Source organism: Bos taurus, chromosome 29 (assembly GCF_002263795.3).
Source record: "Bos taurus isolate L1 Dominette 01449 registration number 42190680 breed Hereford chromosome 29, ARS-UCD2.0, whole genome shotgun sequence".
Taxonomy (NCBI): domain Eukaryota; kingdom Metazoa; phylum Chordata; class Mammalia; order Artiodactyla; family Bovidae; genus Bos; species Bos taurus.
In genome coordinates, this window is record NC_037356.1 from 29,973,642 (window position 1) to 29,993,509 (window position 19,868).

Sequence of the window (19,868 nt, forward strand, 5' to 3'; positions counted from 1 at the left end):
TACAGAGGGGAGCACAGTGAGACCTGAGGATGGGAAGGAGGAAGACACAGGAGGCTGTTGACGTTTCTCCCATCTGTTGTACTGCCAAATGGAAAACGGCATCTCCCTTCTATTCTAGCAACACTCAGTCACATCATAAAGGGTGATGGAAAAGATACCATGCGGGCTTCCCTGCTGATTCAGTGGTTGAGGATCTGCCTTGCAATGCAAGGGACACCGGTTCAATCCCTGGTCTGGGAAGATTCCACATGTCGTGGAGCAACTCAGCCTGTGTACCCAAACTACTGAGCGTCTGCTCTACAGCCCATGTGCTACAACTACTGAGCCTTTGCGCTGCAGCTATTGAAGCCCATGTGCTCTAGAGCCTGTGCTCCGAAGCTAGAGAAGCCGCTGCAACGGAAGCCCATGCACTGCCTCTAGAGAGTAGCCCTGCTTACCACAACCAGAGAAAGCCCGTTCACAGCAAGACCCACCACAGCCCCTCCCAAAATAAAAACTTAAAAATTGATTTTTTAAAAAAAGATACCATGCAAATACCAATGTGAAGATTCAGGGGGGAGGTCCCCCAGTTTCTCCCTGGACAGAACCACCTTGGGGCCATGGCTGAGTCTTCTCCTTGCCTGCTGTTCTCTGTGCATCAGGCTCACGGTGGCACTCACCTCAGCCTGTCACAGCGTGGCCACAGTCCTCAATTCTAGAGTTTAGTGTCCTCAAATCTCCCTTCTCCAGGGCTCTGGTCCCAAGGGAAGCCTGGAGATGTTAATTTCTACTTTGAGAATCTCTTTGACTTCGAGAGACTCTGCATTGTTTCAGTTTGGGCAACAAAACTCTGCATTCAGTTTCATTAGGCTGAGTGAGGGCTCATGGTTAGGATACCTGGGGTGGAAGATGCAAGGGTGGTGGGGGGCCCTTCTCTACAGGGATACTCATTTTATCACTGTGCTCTTGTGTGTATGCTAAGTTGCTTCAGTCATGTCCAACTCTTTGGACTGTAGCCCACCAGGCTCCTCTGTCCATGGAATTCTCCAGGCCAGAATACTGGATTGGGTTGCCATTTCCTCCTCCAGGGGATCTTCCTGACCCAGGGATTGAACCCTCATCTCCTGTGTTGTCTTCTGCATTAGAAGGTGGATTCTTTTTTTTTTTTTTTTTTAACCACTGAGCCTTCTAGAAGCTACAGAAAGGTAAGTTTTCTCCTTAGCACCCAGGATTTCTTCCATTTCACCAACAAAATGAATCAATCCCAAGAAGATGGATCAAAGATACTTAAACTGAAAAGAACTTTAAGTAAATACTTTGTCCTTTTCCCCCACCTCTATGCATCTGCCTCTAAAATACCAAATATGAAGCTAGCCTTGGTCTTTCTCAGAAGACCTCTAAGAAGGAGAGTTTCCTATTGTTAACTCAAAGATGAAGGTGGGCATGTGTAATCTAGGATGCTCCCTTGCTTCACATGGATGCTCTCCCTCACTTCTCACCGCACCTTAGAAAGTAATGGCCTGAAAAGGCCACATCTGTCTGGAGGGGGCATTGAGCTTGTACCTCATCGCTCCAGACCTCTCCAGCTGTAGACCTCTCCAACTTGATACCATGGGAGGTCTGAGCCCCTGAGAATACAGATGCTTAGACTCAATGGAAACGTGTGTACCTAAATCTCTACAACCTTTCCTGTTCACACTGCCTCATTGCTTTTCAATTTTATTTTAAACTGTAAATATCTTAAGAATTTGCTTCTCTAAAGCCTTGTCTCCACTCCCTTAATTATATTAGCAACCTATTAGATGCTGAAGTTGAATTTGGCTACCTGATGGGAAGAGCCGACTCACTGGAAAAGACCCTGATGCTGGGAAAGATTGAGGGCAGGAGGAGGAGGGGACAACAGAGGATGAGACGGTTGGATGGCATCATCGACTCAATGGACATGAGTTTGCTCAAACTCTGGTAGATAGTGAAGGACAAGGAAGCCTGGCACACTGCCGTCCATACGGACGCAGAGTCAGACACGATGCAGTGACTGAACAGCAACAACCTATTAGGTTATAGGCCAGGAGTCTGCAGAGGGCCCACATTCACCCCAGCGGTAACTCCTTGGTCTTTCCTGGCTTTAAAAAGACAGCTCAACCTTCCAGATATTAATCAGGATGGAAGAACATGTTGAGAGACATCTCTAGCTCACTGGCTGGCCAAGGCTGAATTAAACACAGGTCTCACCCACAGTGGATGGGTGATGGTGGAGCAAGTCTGACTTTTGTGTTAGGGGCATGTGATCTGGCAGCTCTGCCAAAGATTTGTGAAAAGGAGAGAGAAGGGGGCAGGGTTGGGTTAGGGGGAAGGGGTAAGCAAGGGGATTAGTTACTGGAGTCAGGATAATTATTCCTGATGTCAGAGCCTCATCCAGGAGAGGTTTCACTGTGCCTGTTTTTATCCAGAAGACAGTATAAGTGGGATCTCTTGAAATTAGGTCACAGCTTGCAAAGGCAGGGGCTTGCCAAGGTGCTAACTGCCTGAATTCTCGGTGGGTTCGCATAGCTCTGCTCTGACAAATGCCTTCTTTGTTTCTCTGAAAAGTCTGACTTGCTGAAGCAATCGCACCTGCCTCTTTTCTCCTTCACCTTCTCTCTCCCCTCCGCAAACAACTGAATCTGGAAGGTTAAAAACCACTTCACTTGTCAACTCAAAAGCTCTCCCTCCTGCCATCGCCTTGCTTCCCTTCTTAACCAGGGAAGGGAGCTACCGTGCTCTCACTCTGGGGACTGGAAGCCACTTTGAGAAAAGAGAGGAAGTACAATTTTCACAGCACACATCTGTCATCTCCGGAGCCAGGGTTCCAGGCTGCAGGAGAGCTGTATGAAGGCTGTGTTGCAGCTGTCTCAGAGGGCACAGAATGAAGGGGAAAGTCCTGGTGCCCCGATTTCCTGTCTGGGCGCAGGTCCCCGGGGGTGATAACAGCATGGAAAACCCACCCACCCCCTAAGATAGGGCGGGGGGAGTGGAGCCATAGTAGCAGGAATGGCAGACACTAGGTCTTGTCTGGCTTTTGAGGCCAAAACTAACTTTTTCTTGTTCTTCTTCTTCCTAACAGTTTGTTACTGACGAAGGTGTTGTCATAACAGATGACTCTAAAAGGTGGGTGGGGCCCAGGGAGGTGTGAGAGGAGGTGTTGGAAGCTAATTAGAAACCCCGGAGGTGGGCGGAGAACCTGAGCTGGGAAGTCTCGCGCAGGGCACCCTGGAGCCTAGGCTGTCAGTTATCTGCGCTTGGCCAAGGAGTCAAAAACCGCAGCCCGCCCTGGAGCCAGAAATAGCAGGTGGTCATGGGAGCAATACTTGGCGAGTGAGGTTGGGAGGGCAGTGATTGGAGAGATGCTTGTTGCTTCTGCTTTTCCTATCTGGGAGGCCTTTGGGCTGGTTTCTCATGTGGCTTCTTCATGTGCAGGATGGATGTTATTCCTTAGAAGGAAGGTTTATATCAGGCAGTGCATTGAAAAGCCTTGGCTCTTGACAAGTCTTCAAGAATTGCTAGTCATTATGAGGACTGTTTTGTTATCTTTTGGGAAGGAAATAGAATAAAATGAGCTACCGTTGGGAGTCTAGAAAACTTGGAATAATGGTTTCCGGTATTTTTTTTTTGTAAGTAGTAGACTTCTTTTCAGATGAGGTTTTATATGGCATCTCCACACAGAAAATTGGTATCGGTAAGGTATCAGGTGGCGGTTGCCAAGTGGTGTTTGGGTCCTGGGTCCTTTCTGCTCAGCCCTCTCACTGCACAAGCAGTTTGGACTTTCTTGGTATCCAAGGCTCTGAGGGGCCCTGTTAGAAAACTGCTGGCTTAGAATATTAGAGAAGTGCTGGCTGTGTACATAAAAGTAGAGTCTACCCTCATATCCTGCTAGTGAACATGTTTTGGTGAACCAAGCAAACCAACCCAGAGAGAAGCGATCGGGAGAAGCCTCCAGGAAGGACAGGACACAGGTTTGCCAGGTGAGAGCTGGTGGAACCAGTGCCTAAGAATGTGTTCTTTGGAAGAGAAAGGGCAGTGTCTTTCTTTTTTTCTCCTGCAGGTGGGCCCAGGAATTGTGGAAATCCAGGGCGGGCAGTACGGTGGAGGTGAGGTGGAGTGAGGGGAGAGAGACAATAAGACAGGGACTGTCTGTCTCCTCCCCGGAGGGGGCTCTGCATGGGCTCTGGGAGGCAGTGGGAACCAGCTGGGATTTCTGCAGATGGGGTCCGGTGGACCCGTGCTGTCTGTATGGATGCAGAACCATGCGTTTAGTCGTGGTGATACATCCGTAATTCTACCGCTCCTTTCCCTTTTGCTTCCTCTTAGTTTCCAGTAAAATTCCATTCTGGATTTACCTCTATCTACTAGAGAAAGACAAGACAGAATTTGACTAGATTAAGGCCAGTAGAGTTGGCAGAGTACAAGTAATGATCAACTGATAAAGCTTTCCGCACTGGATCCCCATGAATTTAACAGAAGATCTGCAGCGCCCAAGCCTGAGGATCACTCGGCTCCTCTGTGGCTCAGTCACTGCTCTCCCACTCCCGGAAGCGGCTAGCTGACCCCTTATCCCCATGGGATCCCTTCTCAGAGAAGTGTTTCCAAGACTGGCATCTTCATACCCTAACACTGCCTTGTCTGTTATGGTAATGGAGGGAATGAAAAGGCTCTGTCTTACAAGAAAGAGGGAACTTTCTATGGTCCTGAATATTGTAGAGGTCTGCCTCACTTTTACACATCAGTAGGGCTTCCCTGGTGGCTCAGATGGTAAAGAATCTGCCTACAATGCGGAGACTTGGGTTCGATCCCTGGGTGGGAAAGATCCCCTGGTGTAGGAAATGGCAACCTACTCCAGTATTCTTGCCTAGAGAATCCCATGGACAGAAGAGCCTGGCAGACTACAGTTTATGGGGTCACAAAGAGTTGGACATGATTGAGTGACTAACACAGGTATATCCAGCTTCAAGTAGATTTTCACGCCTTTTTATACATTTCAGGAGTTGGTACCTTTAATTATCTAGGGAAACTCATAACCCCAACTTCCTTAGCTACTCCTATAGAAAAAAGCACAGAGGCCACTTTAGTCCTGCACAGGCTTTCTGGCCTAATTTCTCATCTCAGGGCTGGAGGTGACTAAGGGATGAATCTGGCTATTTTCATGATCCACTGGCATCTCAGTAATGAGTGTTCACCACCATGGTGCCCTCGTTTAGCCTCATAACCTCAATAAGGTAATATTTGATTTGTGTTAAGTATCTGATTAAACAACATAAAGTATTTAACCTATTGATCTTTTATACTTTGCCAGCTCTACATTCCTGGACAGACTTTAATTACCGAGTTGGAGAGCTTTCCCGAATGGGATTTGCATCTTGTTAAGACCTTTCCCCTGTCTTTAGGGCTCCATGTCAACAGCTTTATCTTCTAGTTTCCTCTGTACCTTATTTCACATCCTGCTTCTCCTCTATACCCTGCTTGATTCTGCCTTAAGACTGATAATACTTGCAGCAGAGTCCTTTATGTGACTCTACTGCTTATTTTAGAAAACTGATGATCAAATAAACCATTGGACCTATTACTTTGTCCGCCCTGATCTTTGAAACACGAGAAACTGTCCAGCGTGACAGCCGCATTTTAGGTGGTTGGTCACAGCTGTTGAATTGACCTAACCCTTATACCTTACAGGGAGGCTAGGCCAGTGGGCATCGATCAGGAAGATCACAGAAAACCATTTCAACTGGCCAATTAGTTTGCTAATTGCTCCAGTACTAACCATCTCTTAGAAAGCTACAGAAAATCATACTTTTTCCCCTCTTGCCTCCAAGGATATAGTTATGAATGCTAATGATAATTAGTTGATTTACATGCTGTCTTTCCTTCAAGAATCCCAAACATGCTGGGTTTGTTTGTTTTTTTTCCTTGTATATTAAATTTGGCTCTACAAAGAGATAGCTTCTCCACGGGTCCTCCCAAAATGAGAATAACACCTCTTAGGATTAAGTGAATTCAATGAGGAAATTCATGTGGAACATTAACAATAATGCAGGCTAACTCATAAGTACCCGATAAATAGTAGCTATTATTACTGCATCATTTAAGAAGGCTCTGTGGCTTATGGGCTGGCTGTGCATCTCAGGACATGGACAGGCTAGGAAGAAGATGCACTGACCCACATGTCTGGACACTTTCCAGCTCACTGGGTTGTCCCACCCCAAATCAATGGTCCCTTCTGGTCCATTGTTAAGTCAAGTTTGGACCAAAACATAATGGTTTGTGAAGGAAAAGAGCCTGAAAAGGCTGATGTTCATCTTCACTCAAGCTACCGCCCAGTGTCAGATCAGAAGCCGAGTCAGAATGATTCTGTAAGCAGAGATTCTCCGGGGGGAGTCTCTCCAAGGGTGATGTGCTTGACAACAATGCAAATTGAAGGACCCATCCCGGGCATCTGAACTGGAATTTTTGTGAGTAAAGCTCACACGCATGCAATTAAAACAAGTTCCTTGGGTGAGTGTTATGTTCAATAAGGTTTAAAAACCACTTCCCACCATGTGGTTCCTTTCAAGTCAACCTTAAGAACTTGTAATCAATTTCCAAGAAAGGTTGGGGCAGTAGGATGCTTGTTCTGCAGGAACATCTGATAGTCTCCGCTTCCCAGGTGGCATTTTGGTGCTGAAGGGGGAAACAAAATTCAGTGTGGTCGCCAAGCAGGGGTGACTGCAGCCGGTAGAGGGAGTGGCTGTGAGGAGCTCCCAACAGCCCTAGCATCTGGGGCTGGTGGTGCGTACCAGCCTTCCCCCCACCAAGGTCATGCAGGGCACAGCAGACACCCATGTGGGAAGAACAAGCCTGGCGGTACCCACAAAACTACTGAAACAGAGGTCCATGGCCGCCTTCGTCACCTCTGCAGATTACTTAGGGAGCATGTGTTACTCCAGTCTGTTACTCAAGTTAAGGTTGGAGGCTTACTCCCACTTTCAAATGATGTTACCTTAGAGAAAGCAAACTCTGCTACACATAAAGTGCAGACAATCCACTGAAAATGTGATGCTGCTGGGAACACACTCATGCATACACACTTACATGCACGGCATCATAGCCTTTGTTCCAAAGCCGATAAAAGTGATTTTCAGACGACCTGCTATTTTGGATTATCTGCACTACTGCTCACCTCCATTAGCATGACTAATTGAGAAACTGACTGTGTGTCTTGGACCATTTCCAAGAAGGGAACCCATAGTCTGGATGATAAGAGCTCCCGGGAGACCCAGGTAAATGGCTGGAAACGTCAGGTTGATGCCCATTGGAGGAGGAGCAAACTTTTAAAGATGACCTGCCTATTACCAGGCCAGAGAAAGCAATCTTGTTTGGCATGTCACATTGATCGCAAAGGCAGTAAAGCATAAAACTGTTCCACAGTTAGAACATGCACTGACTCTGAGAAAGATGAGGCTTGGTTAGTAAAGGATGAAGCCATTTCAAGAACCAATAAAAAGATACAATATGGTTTTCCTTGGGCTATATATTAACACCATCCAGAAAGCTATACGGGATGGAGGTTTGGCAAATGACTCTGCTTTGCTCTGGGTTTTGGGTAGCAAGGTTGAGACAGAGGCCAGTGGGAAAATCACTTGAGACCAGATGAAAGACTTGGAAGGAATCAGACTCTATAGAAACCACCAATGTTTATGTGTCACAGCCACAACTCTTCCATCATTTAACATCTTGGTGAAACACCCCCAATAGATCTCAAAACCAAAACATCCTAAGAAAAAATGAAATGAAAAAAAAAAAAAAAAGATGGCACAGAGTTGTCACTGCCTTCTGGGTAACTAACTGTGTTTGGATGGTGTCATTTTTCTTATGACATAAGCTCCCAAATGGCACATACACTGTCTCTTAGAATAAATAGTGACTAGCAGTGGGTCATGCCTCATGTGGGTTTCTGATAAGCATTGTTAAGTTGTATGCTGTTTATCACAAAGAGAACAGATACAATTGTCACACGAGCATATGAGAGGGGTTCCCCACAACTTCTACAAGTCTGTATTCTGTCCCAAATAATAACAAAGAATGAATTACCTGGGCTGAAAGGTCATTGAAGGAGGAGGTACATTACTCAAGTGGGTCAGAGAGCCAATGTCTGGGGTTAGTCTGTATTCATGGGGTCTTTTCAATGAGTCCCCTGTCAGCCAGAGGGTCTGCTGATTCTATTTCTACCAGGTCAGCCCCGACCTCAACCCTTAAGAGAACCAAAGGACATGAGCTGTGACGATTACAGGGTTCTGAGGGCAGCTGTCTGTGGCTTTGGGGATGTGGCCAGAGAGTGGTTTTCTCTGTTGGCGGCACATTAAGATCATCTGGGGGAGCATAAACAGACAGACACCCAGGCTCCACATCCAAAGACTCTGATTTAATCCATCCAATGTGGGTCCCTAGTGGGAATGATTTTTAAAAGTACCTTGGAGATTCTGTGTGCATCTAGGATTGAGAAAGAAAACCTGAGCAAAAGTCTCTTCTGTGATATGCAAGAAAACAGGAGGCCCTGGTTCAGTTCACAAAGCTGAGGACCAAATCCAGCTTTTGAAAGAGGATTTTCCATCTTTAGGATGCCAGGAAATAAATGGCAACTGGGGGGAGGGAGGTGCAGACAGGTAGAAGAAAGAGAGAAACAAAGAGAGAGCCAAAAGCCTATTGAGAGGAGAGAAATAAGACTGCTTCCCCGCAACTACCCCCCCTCACCCGCCCCCACCCCCCCCCCCACCGCCACCCGCAACCCCGGCCAAGTAGCGTTTTTTTTTTTTTTTGCATCCAGGATCTGAAAGGGGAAAGCTGTGTTTATTCTTACCACCACCCCGCCTCCACCAAAGTGCAATCATTGAGGAAAATTCAGTATTTCCATCAGCGATCACAGAGGAATCACACAACTGGTGAATAGCAGCATTAGGGACTAATAACAGGGAAAATGCAACCCTATGACCAAGAGCCCATAACCATAACAACTTCCAGACACTTTGGGGAATCTGCCCACTGAGCATCAGAGACACCAGAAAAGGCGGCAGGCCCCATGCAGATCGTGGTGATGCTGGAAATGGCAGAGCAGAGCAAAGAACTTATCAAGGAAGGAACTTACGGGGAGAGAAAAAAGAAAAGGTCCGGTCTATCTCCTCTGCTTCGAATGGCTCCTCAACAGCCAGGCTCTCTTCGCCTATTTGCAGTGTACCATTTTACTTTTACTTAGGTCATTTTTTTTTCCCTTTGTTTCCTCTCTCTTCTTATTCATGCATTTCTACCCAGAACAGGAGTCAGGGATCCACTGTCCCTATTCACTGGCTTCTCCTTGGCAGAGATGCTCTTGATCAGGTATCAGGGTGCTGCTCAGGCTTGGACCAGGAAGAAGCCCCGGGAAGAGTACGTGTGAGTCCACACCACCCCCCACACCTGGCTGCCCATGCCTGGAATGGATGAGGATCCGAATGTGGCCTGTGAGCAGAGGCGGGAGGGGGCCGCGGAGGAAGTTTCCACATCGTGTCTGGCTTTAACAAGACAAAGCCATTGACTGCTTCTCTCCTACAACTCCTGGATCTCCCTAAGGAGGTGCCGCTTTCTACTGCACAGGGATAGATGGAGCTGCCTGTCATAATTAAAACATCTCCCACGAGTGTATGCTTCTGTGTTTCTTGGGAAGCTGTACAAATAGCTGGTACCCAGGGAAGTGAGGACTGCTACTCCACGGCTGCCCAGAAAGAGAGGCACCTAGCCCTTTGAATTTCTACTTCTGAACCTATAGATCTCTCTGGCCAATTCCAGATTCTATCTGAGCAGGTGAAGGAGGTTGAGAGAACCTGGATGATCCTTTTGGAGTTCCCTGGCAAGTCCTAATCTCTGAGCCCGCTCTGATGATAAGCATGGCAGAGCCACTGCAATCCTGTATTAGATTCGAGGGTTGAGCTGGCAGAAGAAAGCATGAGGGTCACTGGTCTGGAGCCCAGTGGGAACTTGATGAATGTGTGTGTGTGTGTGTGTGTGTGTGTGTGTGTGTGAGATCCTGTGCCCCTGGCACAAGGGAAATTAACCAGACTCTGCCTAGTGTGGGAATTCTGCTTGGCAACCTAATCAAGGCTTAGTTTTTCATTAAAATTTCCATTAATACTAGAGCTGTTTAGAGAAAGTTGAGTGGATATATCCTTAATGCACCCTCTATTACCAAGCTGAGGATCAGAAGGAGAATGTGTACTTTTGCTGGGGCCATGGGCATTTTTCCCAACATTATTATCATCATCCCCAGTAACCCTTAAACATACCAGGCGAAGTACAAAGAGGATCACACAGAACCTACCCTTGTCTGATGTGACAGACAGGGAATGAACAAAAGAGGAAGCATGCAAAGGTGGAGAGGGAAATACCGTGAAACCTCACGTGATGGACTTTGCCTTTCAGCATTGAAAATTCCCACCCCCACCCCACCGCCTGGAATACAGGAGACAAGACTGACTGGAGTAGCCTCAGATGGAGGGAAGGCAGCAGGTCTTCTGTTGGGGCTGGGGATGCCGAAAGGGATGAAGGAATTTAGGCTTCGCCCTCTTGGGGGTCATCTCTACACCAGAGTATCTCCATCTCTACTAGATGTACTGTGCCCTTTCTAAGCCCTCAAGGCCAGTTAGTTCTTGGAGATGCCCACTGTTGTTCCCTAGGTTGTGAGCTATCTTGGGCTGGCAGACATTTGGTCCTGTCCAAAACATCCATACGACATTTGGTCCATAAGGCATTTGGCCCAAGCCAAAGAGATGGTGATGGACAGGGAGGCCTGGCGTGCTGCGATTCATGGGGTCACAAAGAGTCGGACATGACTGGGCAACTGAACTGAACTGAACTGAAAAGGCTCTTGATATTTGGAGGACCATTTGGTTCACTCCAAAAGGCCCTTGATCTCTGGATTCTGTGCAAAACCATTTGGCGCTGAACACATATGTTCATGTATATTTTGGATACGACCAAATCTCAAGGACCCTTTGGCATGGACCACCTATCTTATGGACGTTTTGGACAGGACCAAATGTCCTGTAGAGCATCTGGTTAGCAGACATTTGGGTATTTTGGACAGGACCAAACATCCTGCAAGACATCAGGGAAATTAGTTCCCTTGTTTCAGTGTCTCAAAGGCTGGTTCGGTGATGCTTGGCTGAACCTCATCCCTTTCCATCCTTGGCTGTAGCCACAAGAAACTGCTTCTGGTCCATGCACACTGTTCTTGACAGGAATGCCCTGGGGAGAACATTCACCCTCAGGTACTGGAGCTCATCCCTCGGTGTCCAGCTTGAGGGTCCCTACCCTGTCCCCTCCAGGCAGAATGAATAATGATCATACGGTAGGTTTCCACAGCCTTCAATATGTTATTTATGATATTTTGATTACTTGAGTGTGTGTCTCCTTTCCCCTTCACACTGGGAGCAGAGACCATATTTTGCTCAGGGTATACCCTCTGTGGGCTTCCCTGGTGGCTCAGTGGTAAAAAATCTGCCTGCAATGCAGGAGACCTGGGTTTGACCCCTGTGTCAGGAAGATCCCCTGGAGAAGGAAACGGCAACCCAGTCCAGTATTCTTGCCTGGAGAATCCCATGGACAGAGGAGCCTGGTGGGCTACAGTCCAATGAGTTGCAAAGGAGCTGGATACAGCTCAGTGACTAAACAAGAACACAGCGGCTCTTAGCCAGGTGTACATTTCAGGAGATATTTTAATAGAAATACAAGCAGACTCTAATGGCAAAGCATGTAGAACTTGGAAACATGCTACGTTTCCAAACATGCCGGCCTCCAGCTCTTATCACCTCTGTGACCTTGGGAAATTTTCTTAAATGCTATCTGCCTCCATTTCTTTCCATTTGTAAAATGGGGCTCATAATGAAACCTGGGGTAGGGCTGCCATGAGGGTTACATGACGCCTTAAAATAAAGAGTATAGAATATTTTCTATTTATGCTATATAAGTATCAGCATACATATGCTATTGTTTTTGATCTTGTCACTGTACACAAGTCCCTGGAGTGGGACGACCTAGGCACTTTTATTTGGAAAGGGATGCTCAAAAGATGCTGATTCGCACCCTTGGCTCAGAACCATTTGTCTTCTTTACTATAGAAGTTGAAGAAACATTACTCAACAGTAGAGAAGTTCAGTAGGATCTTGGTTAATTAGGAAGAGCGTGGATTGCAAGAATCCCATTCTGTCTGGCAAATAATTTCAAGTCATCTTACCATCTTGCATCTCCCTGCATCTACAATGGATGGCGGCCTTGTGTTCCAGCTCCTGCCCGGGTACCAGCTCTTCTTCCTGCAGTGATGAGCAAGCAAGGAAGAGCTGGAGAGCAGGGGAGGGAAGAAGGAACGTGTGTGTGGAACCCACACACGGCATAGCCAGCTCCTGAGGAATAGAGAGCTACGTGCCCTGAGAGCTCTTTGGGGTTGCCAAGCCTTCCAAGGGTTTACCAAGATGGAACAAATCTAATGAGAAGAAAGTTATAGACAAGCTTATTGAACAATAACCCATTCCCTTCACTTAGGAACAACAGGGAAACATTTTTCTCACTTTCATGGCACAAGGAAAACCATATCAGTGATTTGTGCTGCCTGGTTATCCAGTCTCTCTCCCAACAGGGTTTATTTTCTTGCCCTGTGATATTAATGCTTAGGGCTGAACGCAGCTCCCTTGTTCTCTCTGGTGGGGCTTTTGCTTTTCCCGCTTTTATTTGGATTGACTGAGAGGTCTTCCATCAGAAAAATAAACAAGACCATGTTCTTGAGAAGCCAGCTGCTAAGTGGATATGTTGATCCATGAGCAATGCTGCTGTGGGCATGTGCATTTTGGGTCTGCAGTGGGAAAACAAACGTTGAAAGATACAGGGGAGGAAGAGATCCTGACCGACAGCCTCAGGGTCAGGGTTTCCTGAGTCTTACAAGGTTTAGATACCAAACATCGATCCTAGGAAATGCTGGAGTGACTAGGAACCTTGTTCAACATGGCATTTTTATTTGTCAGTAGCTCTGCATCTTTTTGTCCAATTTATTTCAGGAAAAGCTATCATTCTGGGTTAAAAAAAAAAAGGTCGGGGGGTGGGGGGAACTTCAGATGACTCCATAATGTAGGACAAGGAAATAATTTTGAAAGCTGAGAGTTAAGAGAGAAAAAAAAAAATTAAAGAATGTGCCTCTAACAAATTCAATAACAGCAAAAGTCCATTTCTTTTCTCTTGAATTCTAGACAAACAATTTCCAGTTTCAAATATCATTCAGAAGTACCGTATGCACAGGATTGGATATTAAGTTGCTTGACAAATATTTTGGTTCAGAACTGCTTGCCTAGAAGTGCTTCTGGAACAACAGTAATGTGGCTTTGGAGAGAGCTGGGCTGTTTGCACATAGGTGTTGCTGACGTGTTTAATGGACTCTTGCAGAAGGGAATTGCCTGGAAAGCAGGATGTGAGGTGGAGGAAAGATGCGGGGAGACAAGAGAGAGAAACGCAGCCTCTTTGTAACTGGTTTTCCCTGGAGGGCCATGGCTATAATGACTTCGACTTTGCTATGATGGAGTCAACAAACAATTGAGCCCACGCTTCTGCTCCTGGAGAGAATCTTAACTCAAGTGGCCCAGTAGGACCGTCATCCTGCCTGGATTCTAAGACCTCTCCTGGGGCCTCATTTGGGATAGTCACAACTGACATTTCTGAGGAGTGTGTGTGTGTGTGTGTGTGTGTGTGTGTGTGTGTATGAGTCTCTGTGTGTGTGCATGCATGTGTGCCAAGTCACTTCAGTCGTGTCTGACTCTTTGCAGTCCCATGGACTGTAGCCCACCAGGCTCCTCTGTCCATGGGATTCTCCAGGCAAGAATGGAGTGGGTTGCCATGGCTTCCTCCAGGGGATCTTCCTGACCTAGGGAGGGAACGTGTCTTTTACATCTCCTGCATTGGCAGGTGGGTTCCTTACCACTCGCTCCACATGGGAAGTCCCAGGGTCACTGCACTCCTGCCTAGAGGAGGTTTTGCTAAAAATCATTGATCCTGTTTGTTCCTGAAAATAGTGCCCCCTGCCCCCCACACATCTGGACTTTGCCAAGAGTTGGACACAACTGAAGCAATTTGGCATGGCACAGCAGTGACCCTGGGAGCACGTCACAGAAGACCTAAGGTTCTGAATCTGGCCGGTCTGGGAAGGCTGGTGTTTCTTGATCTTGGGATGAGGCAGTTAAAACCCTGGACTCTGGCATCCTGGAGTGAAACTCTGCAGTTTCTTTTCTGCAGGGTGTGGGATAGGACTGTTTGGTCACACTTGTTTGTGGTCATGGATTTTGGGAAATCATGTCTCAGAGCAACCTCAGCATCTCATGAAGGGCTGATGCACACTGGGGGCAACAGGAAGATGCTGGACTTTCCTCTCCCCAGACTGCCACCATTTCCCTGAAGTCTGATGGGCTGTCCAAGCTGGGGGGGCTTCCCACGGGAAGAAGAGCTCCATTCACTGGATCCCAGGCAGCATGGTGGCCTTCCCTCCCGCCCTCCTTCATCAGTTCCCTCCTGACTCCCCCACTTAACAAAAGAGCCCCTTCTTGGTTTTCATTATGGCTGAGAGTCGGCCGATAATGCGCCATTTGCTGTCTCAAATCTATAAAGAGCTGTTGGCAGGCCATTCTTTTTTTAAAAAATTTAATCCCTCGAGTGGTTCACCTGGGCTTTTAATAACTTTCAGGTTGATTTAAAAGCCCCACCCCAGAGTGTTCAGAGGAGAGTCTATTCCTGTGGGTGTTTGGTTATTGTAGCGTTAACAAAGATGCCAGCCCTGCCCTTCTTTCCCACGGATGAGGGTGTGTGTACCAAGAATAAGAATATTCTGGATGAAGGAGGGGTTTCCAGTGATACCCTGAAGCTTTCTCCATCTGTTAGGATTTTCCATCCCTACTCCTTGCATGAAGTTCTGCAGTGAAGAGCTAACTAGAAAAATGCCTCACCCAAACTCACCTGCTCTTGGTTCTTTGGCTTCCCCTGTACCGGCATGCATATCTTTCTTTTATTTGCTTTTGCAGGATTGCCCAGTTTTGACTATTCCGAGAAGCCGCTAGACCCGTTTTACGGATGAAAGAAAAAGGAGCCTCTGCCTAGGCTGGAGGCAAGCTTCCCTCAGTGGTTTTAAATGCTCACATAATCTTTTTCCTTCTTGAGCACTACAGTCCACGGGGGTCGTAAAAGAGCTGGACACGACTTAGCAACTAAACAACAATGAAAAGGCCCCTTGTAACAGGCAACAGTGATCTTTTTAAAACAAATCGGCACTGACTGGGAGAACAAATTTGCAAATCACACATCAGATAAAGAATTTGAATCCAAGGCATACAAAGAACTCTTTAAAACTCAACAATAAGAAAACAAACAGCCCCGTTAAAAACTGGGCAAAGGATTCCAATAGACACTCCACCAAAGAATATATGCAGATGGCAAGTAAGTGTATGAATAGATAACTCAATATCATCTGCCATTAGGGAAACACAGATTAAAACTACAATGAGATACTTCTGCATGCTTAATAGAATGGCTGAAATTGGAAAAGCTGACAAGACAATGCAAAGATGTGGAGTCACGGGAATGCCCATTCATCACTGGTGGAAAGGCAAATGGTACTTTGGAGGGCGATTTGGGACTTTCTTACAAAGCTAAACATACTCTTACCATGTGATCAAGCAATTGCAGTTCTAGGATTTACCCAACTGATTTGAAAATGTATTTGCACACAAAAACATGTGAATGCTTATTATAGCAGGTTTACTCATAGCCATCAAAACTGGAAGCAGCCAAGGTGTCGGCCAAGAGATGAATAGATAAACAAATTTGGGTACATCTGTGTAATGAAATAAGTAAGATTCGTCGATATAAAGAAATGAGGGAGACTTCTCTAGCATTCCATTAGTAAAGACTTTGCTTCCCAGTGCTGTGGTTCAGAGTTCAATCCCTCCTCCGGGAGTTAAGATCCCACATGCTTTGGGGACAAAAAACATAAAACAGAAGAAATATTGTATGTAACAAATTCAGTAAAGACTTTAAAAATGGTCCACATAAAAAAAATCTCAAAAAAAAAATAAAGAAATGAGGTATCAGTCCATCATACGGGTGCATCTTAGATATAAATTGTTAAGGGAAAGAAGCGAGTCTGAAAAAACTACATACAGTATGATTTCATTTATGTGACAGTGGAAAAGGCAGCATTATGGAGAGGGTAAACAGATTATTACTACAGGTCTGGGGAGAGGAGAGGGTTGACTGGATGAAGCATAGGGAAGTCTAAGGCACAGAGCTAGGAGGATACACAGATAATAAACACAGCCCTAAGGGTACTAAGGGAATCTGTTATCTTGCCAGATAACTGGTGGAGTATTTCTTTTCTTGTACCTATAGCAATGCGTCCCTCCCTTATTTATCACCTAACTAAACTAACAAAGCAGCCGACTAACTAGTTAAGTCGTGAACTCACTCCTATTTGAATCACTGTCTTGTGTCCCAACTGCTTTGAGTTAACCCTGAAGTCTCAAACTTGGTATTTTAGTCCATTTTCAGTAACCTGTGCTTCAACAAATTATAGAAAGGTATATAGTAAACAGGCTTGAGTTTCCTTCTCTTCTAGCCCTCCTTGCTCTCCGGGGAAAGTATTAAAGACAGAAATGGTTAGGACTTCCCTGGTGGTCTAGTGGTTAAGAATCTGCCTTGCAACGCAGGGGATTCAGGTTCAATCCCTGGTTGGGGAACTAAGATCCCACATGCCACAGGGCAACTGTGCCCGTGTGCCACAACTAGAGAGGCTGTGCCCTGCAACGAAAGATCCCGAGTGCCGCAACTAAGACCTGACACAGTCAAATACATTTTTTTAAAAGGAAATGGTCCCCAGGTGTGCTTCTGGGGCCGAGATGGGGCGATGCAGTCAAGGGTTTGAATAGCCAAAGGAGAACCAGGTGCAGACAACGGCACTTGGCTGTATTCAGCTTACTTGGACAGCCACACCCGCAGAGATGTTCAGGAGGGCGGGTGACCCAGACAAATGAAGTTCAAGGAAACAAGGCCACATTTGGCTTGGAGGGGCAGAGAGAGGGAGCTTGGTCAGCCAGAGCACTGTGCCGCGTGTGCAGAATCTGAGCGGTCCCATCTGTTATCTGGTCAGGACAGGCGGACTGCCGGCAGAGTTTGGGCTCAGGCAGGCGGCACCGAGAAGAAAATTTATGAATAGACCTTTAGCTCTGGTCACTTTGTAGCCCAGCAGCTCTGAAGATTAGATCCAGATGGATAGTATTTTCATAGCTTCTCCTGACCAAGGCATTTATGTTAATTCTAGGGACCCAGGGGGAAGGAGGAAGTGTCTAAAGGCAAGGAATCCATAATTGCGTCTTAATATGTTTCCAAAATTCATCTGTGTTTTCACTCATCACCACGGTTGGGGCTGGCACAGGGACTGGGCATGGAAAAGCAAATGGGGGTTCAGGGGCTTACTCACTACGCATGTGCCTTCTGTGAGATTCCTGGAGTGGGATGGCGAGGAGATTTTGGAATTTTATCCCAATCAGGAAATAGTTCTGGGTTGGGGTCTGTAAGATCTTCCTCCACTGGGAAATGTGTTCATCCTTACTCAGCTCATAGAAGGATTTAAAGACGCTCTAAACGCCAGGGTGTGATTCCCTCCCTCCACACTTAGGTCGCTTGTGAGTTAACTATGAAAGGATGGAGGGATAATGGAGCATATACCAGTGAGGGTCATCCATTTGGAGCCTTCTCAGGGCATGAAGCTACTTCTGGTCATGGCTCTGTGTGATCTTGGGTGAACCCCTTAATCCTTTCTGGGCCCCCGCATCCTCACTCTTTAATGGAGAGGCTCAAATCGACAGGACTTCGAGGATCCTTTCAAACTCTAATCTTCAACCATCTGGCTCTGCTCGAGAATCACAGAAAGAAGGAAGGGCACTTTTTTTCTGAGCAATGTGTGGGGAATTCTGCAGCTTGGAGAGGATTTCAGATACTATACTTTCTACCTTTTTTGTGAGATTGATCCCCAGGCTCCATCTCAAGGGGATGGGCTGTCCTGGGTATACCAGGTCACCTCTGTCCAAGATTTCACGGCCTTTGCAAGTTCCTCTTGAGCACCTACCACACGTCAGGCCCCATGCTTACAAGTCCTGACTCCACAGTGAGACATCTGGACAAAGCAGTGGTGCCAAGGAAGGGCTTGGAGAGGCTCAGCGGCCTGACTGCTATGAGGAGGGTGCCTCGCAGGTTCCCAGGCCCTTCCCCGTCCTCTTTCCTGAGCCCACACAAGAAGCCATTCCCTAATACTGACAGCCACCCAAGCCCACATACGGCTTGGGGACCCACAAAAGGAAAACAGCCTTTCACTTCCAAATTTCACAGCAAGAATATTTGAAGTGGTTAGTGGGAAAAGACGGACAGGGCTTTGCGTTGGGGCTAAGAATTTTAACTTCTACTTAAGGGATGGTTATTAAAAAAAAAAGAAAAAAAAACAGAGGACCTCCCTGGCAGTCCAGTGGTTAAGACTTAGCACCTCTAATACAGGGAGCATGAGTTCGATCTCTGGTCGGAGAAGTAAGATCCCACAGACCCATGGCATGGCCAAAAAAAAAAAAAAGAAAAAGAGATAGTCATAATCAATGGATTCTAAGACTTGAGACACTGATGTGCTTTCTCTAAATGCTCTTTCCATCCCTCAAGTGGGACAGCCATGAAAACATGTCACTCTTGTCTGCAGTATTGGGTGACGTGAGCTTTATTTCCATCTGAAAAACAGGACAGGACTGGACGAAGTGGTGCGGATGACGTTAACCAGCACGCACATGAAGAGGTCGGGCCTGGTCAAGAGTAGGAAGCTACACCTCGCTCGACAGAGTCACATCCAAGTGGAGTGTCTGCAGAAGGGCCTCACCTCCGGCTCGCTGTCTGCCCACTCCAGCTGGCCTCTCAGATCCTCTGAGGATGACATCAGCACCACCCCGTTCCTGCTGGTTCCATTTATCTCCTCAGCACATCATCCCAGCTTTGGGGCCTTTTTCTCCACACTCGTCTCATATAATCAAGTCCAACTGAGCCCGTGATCTGACCTTTTATGTTTCCAGCTACTGTTCACGCCTTTAGAAGTGGATTTCTGCTCTTCCGTGGCACTCAGCACGTTTGACCTAATGGGCTGGGCCGCCTTTGCTCTGCTGTGCGATTATACCCTCAGCGCATTATTAATTACGGCTCAATTCTGCATGTTAAAAGCCCACAATTTGGGATGGAGGCTGCAGTGCCAACCATTGAGCTCTGGCCTCCACTTGCTTTCATGTGGGGGTTACGGATGGAGGGGGTGAGTGGGGGAGGCATTGGATATCATGGGATTGAAGCTGCAGGCAGCAGTGTTAGACTAGGTTTCTCTGGTTAGGGGCCTGGGGGTAGTGGGGACAAAGGGGTCGGTCACCAGCCTGTACTGTGGGGGCATCCCAGTGCCTACCATCTCTCTGTCACTCCCAGGAACAAAGAATCCGCTTCCTGGCTGACAAGGTGCTGGTCATGGCAGAGGTGGGGAGTGAAAGGAGGCACCCATGGGCTTGGTTCATGAAAGGCTTTGTCAGCCATACAGACGGGACTGAACTCTAGTCTGTAGGCAGCAGAAGCCACTGGAGGCAGGGAAATGACCAGCTGCATGGATAATGGTTTAAAGAGGAGACACTGGAGGCTCGGAGACTACTCAGAGGTCACAGAAGTAACCCAAGCAAAGAGAAAGCTATTTTGTAGGCAGAACGGAATGCATGTGACCAAGAGACAGAAGGAGAGGAAGGTGTTGAGGACAACCGCATGCT

General features: G+C 46.9%; 1 protein-coding gene across 3 annotated transcripts in view; it reads right to left on the minus strand.

The window, feature by feature from the left end:
* The window catches only part of KIRREL3 (kirre like nephrin family adhesion molecule 3), a 604,306-nt gene that overhangs the window by 225,536 nt on the left and 358,902 nt on the right, over positions 1–19,868 (minus strand).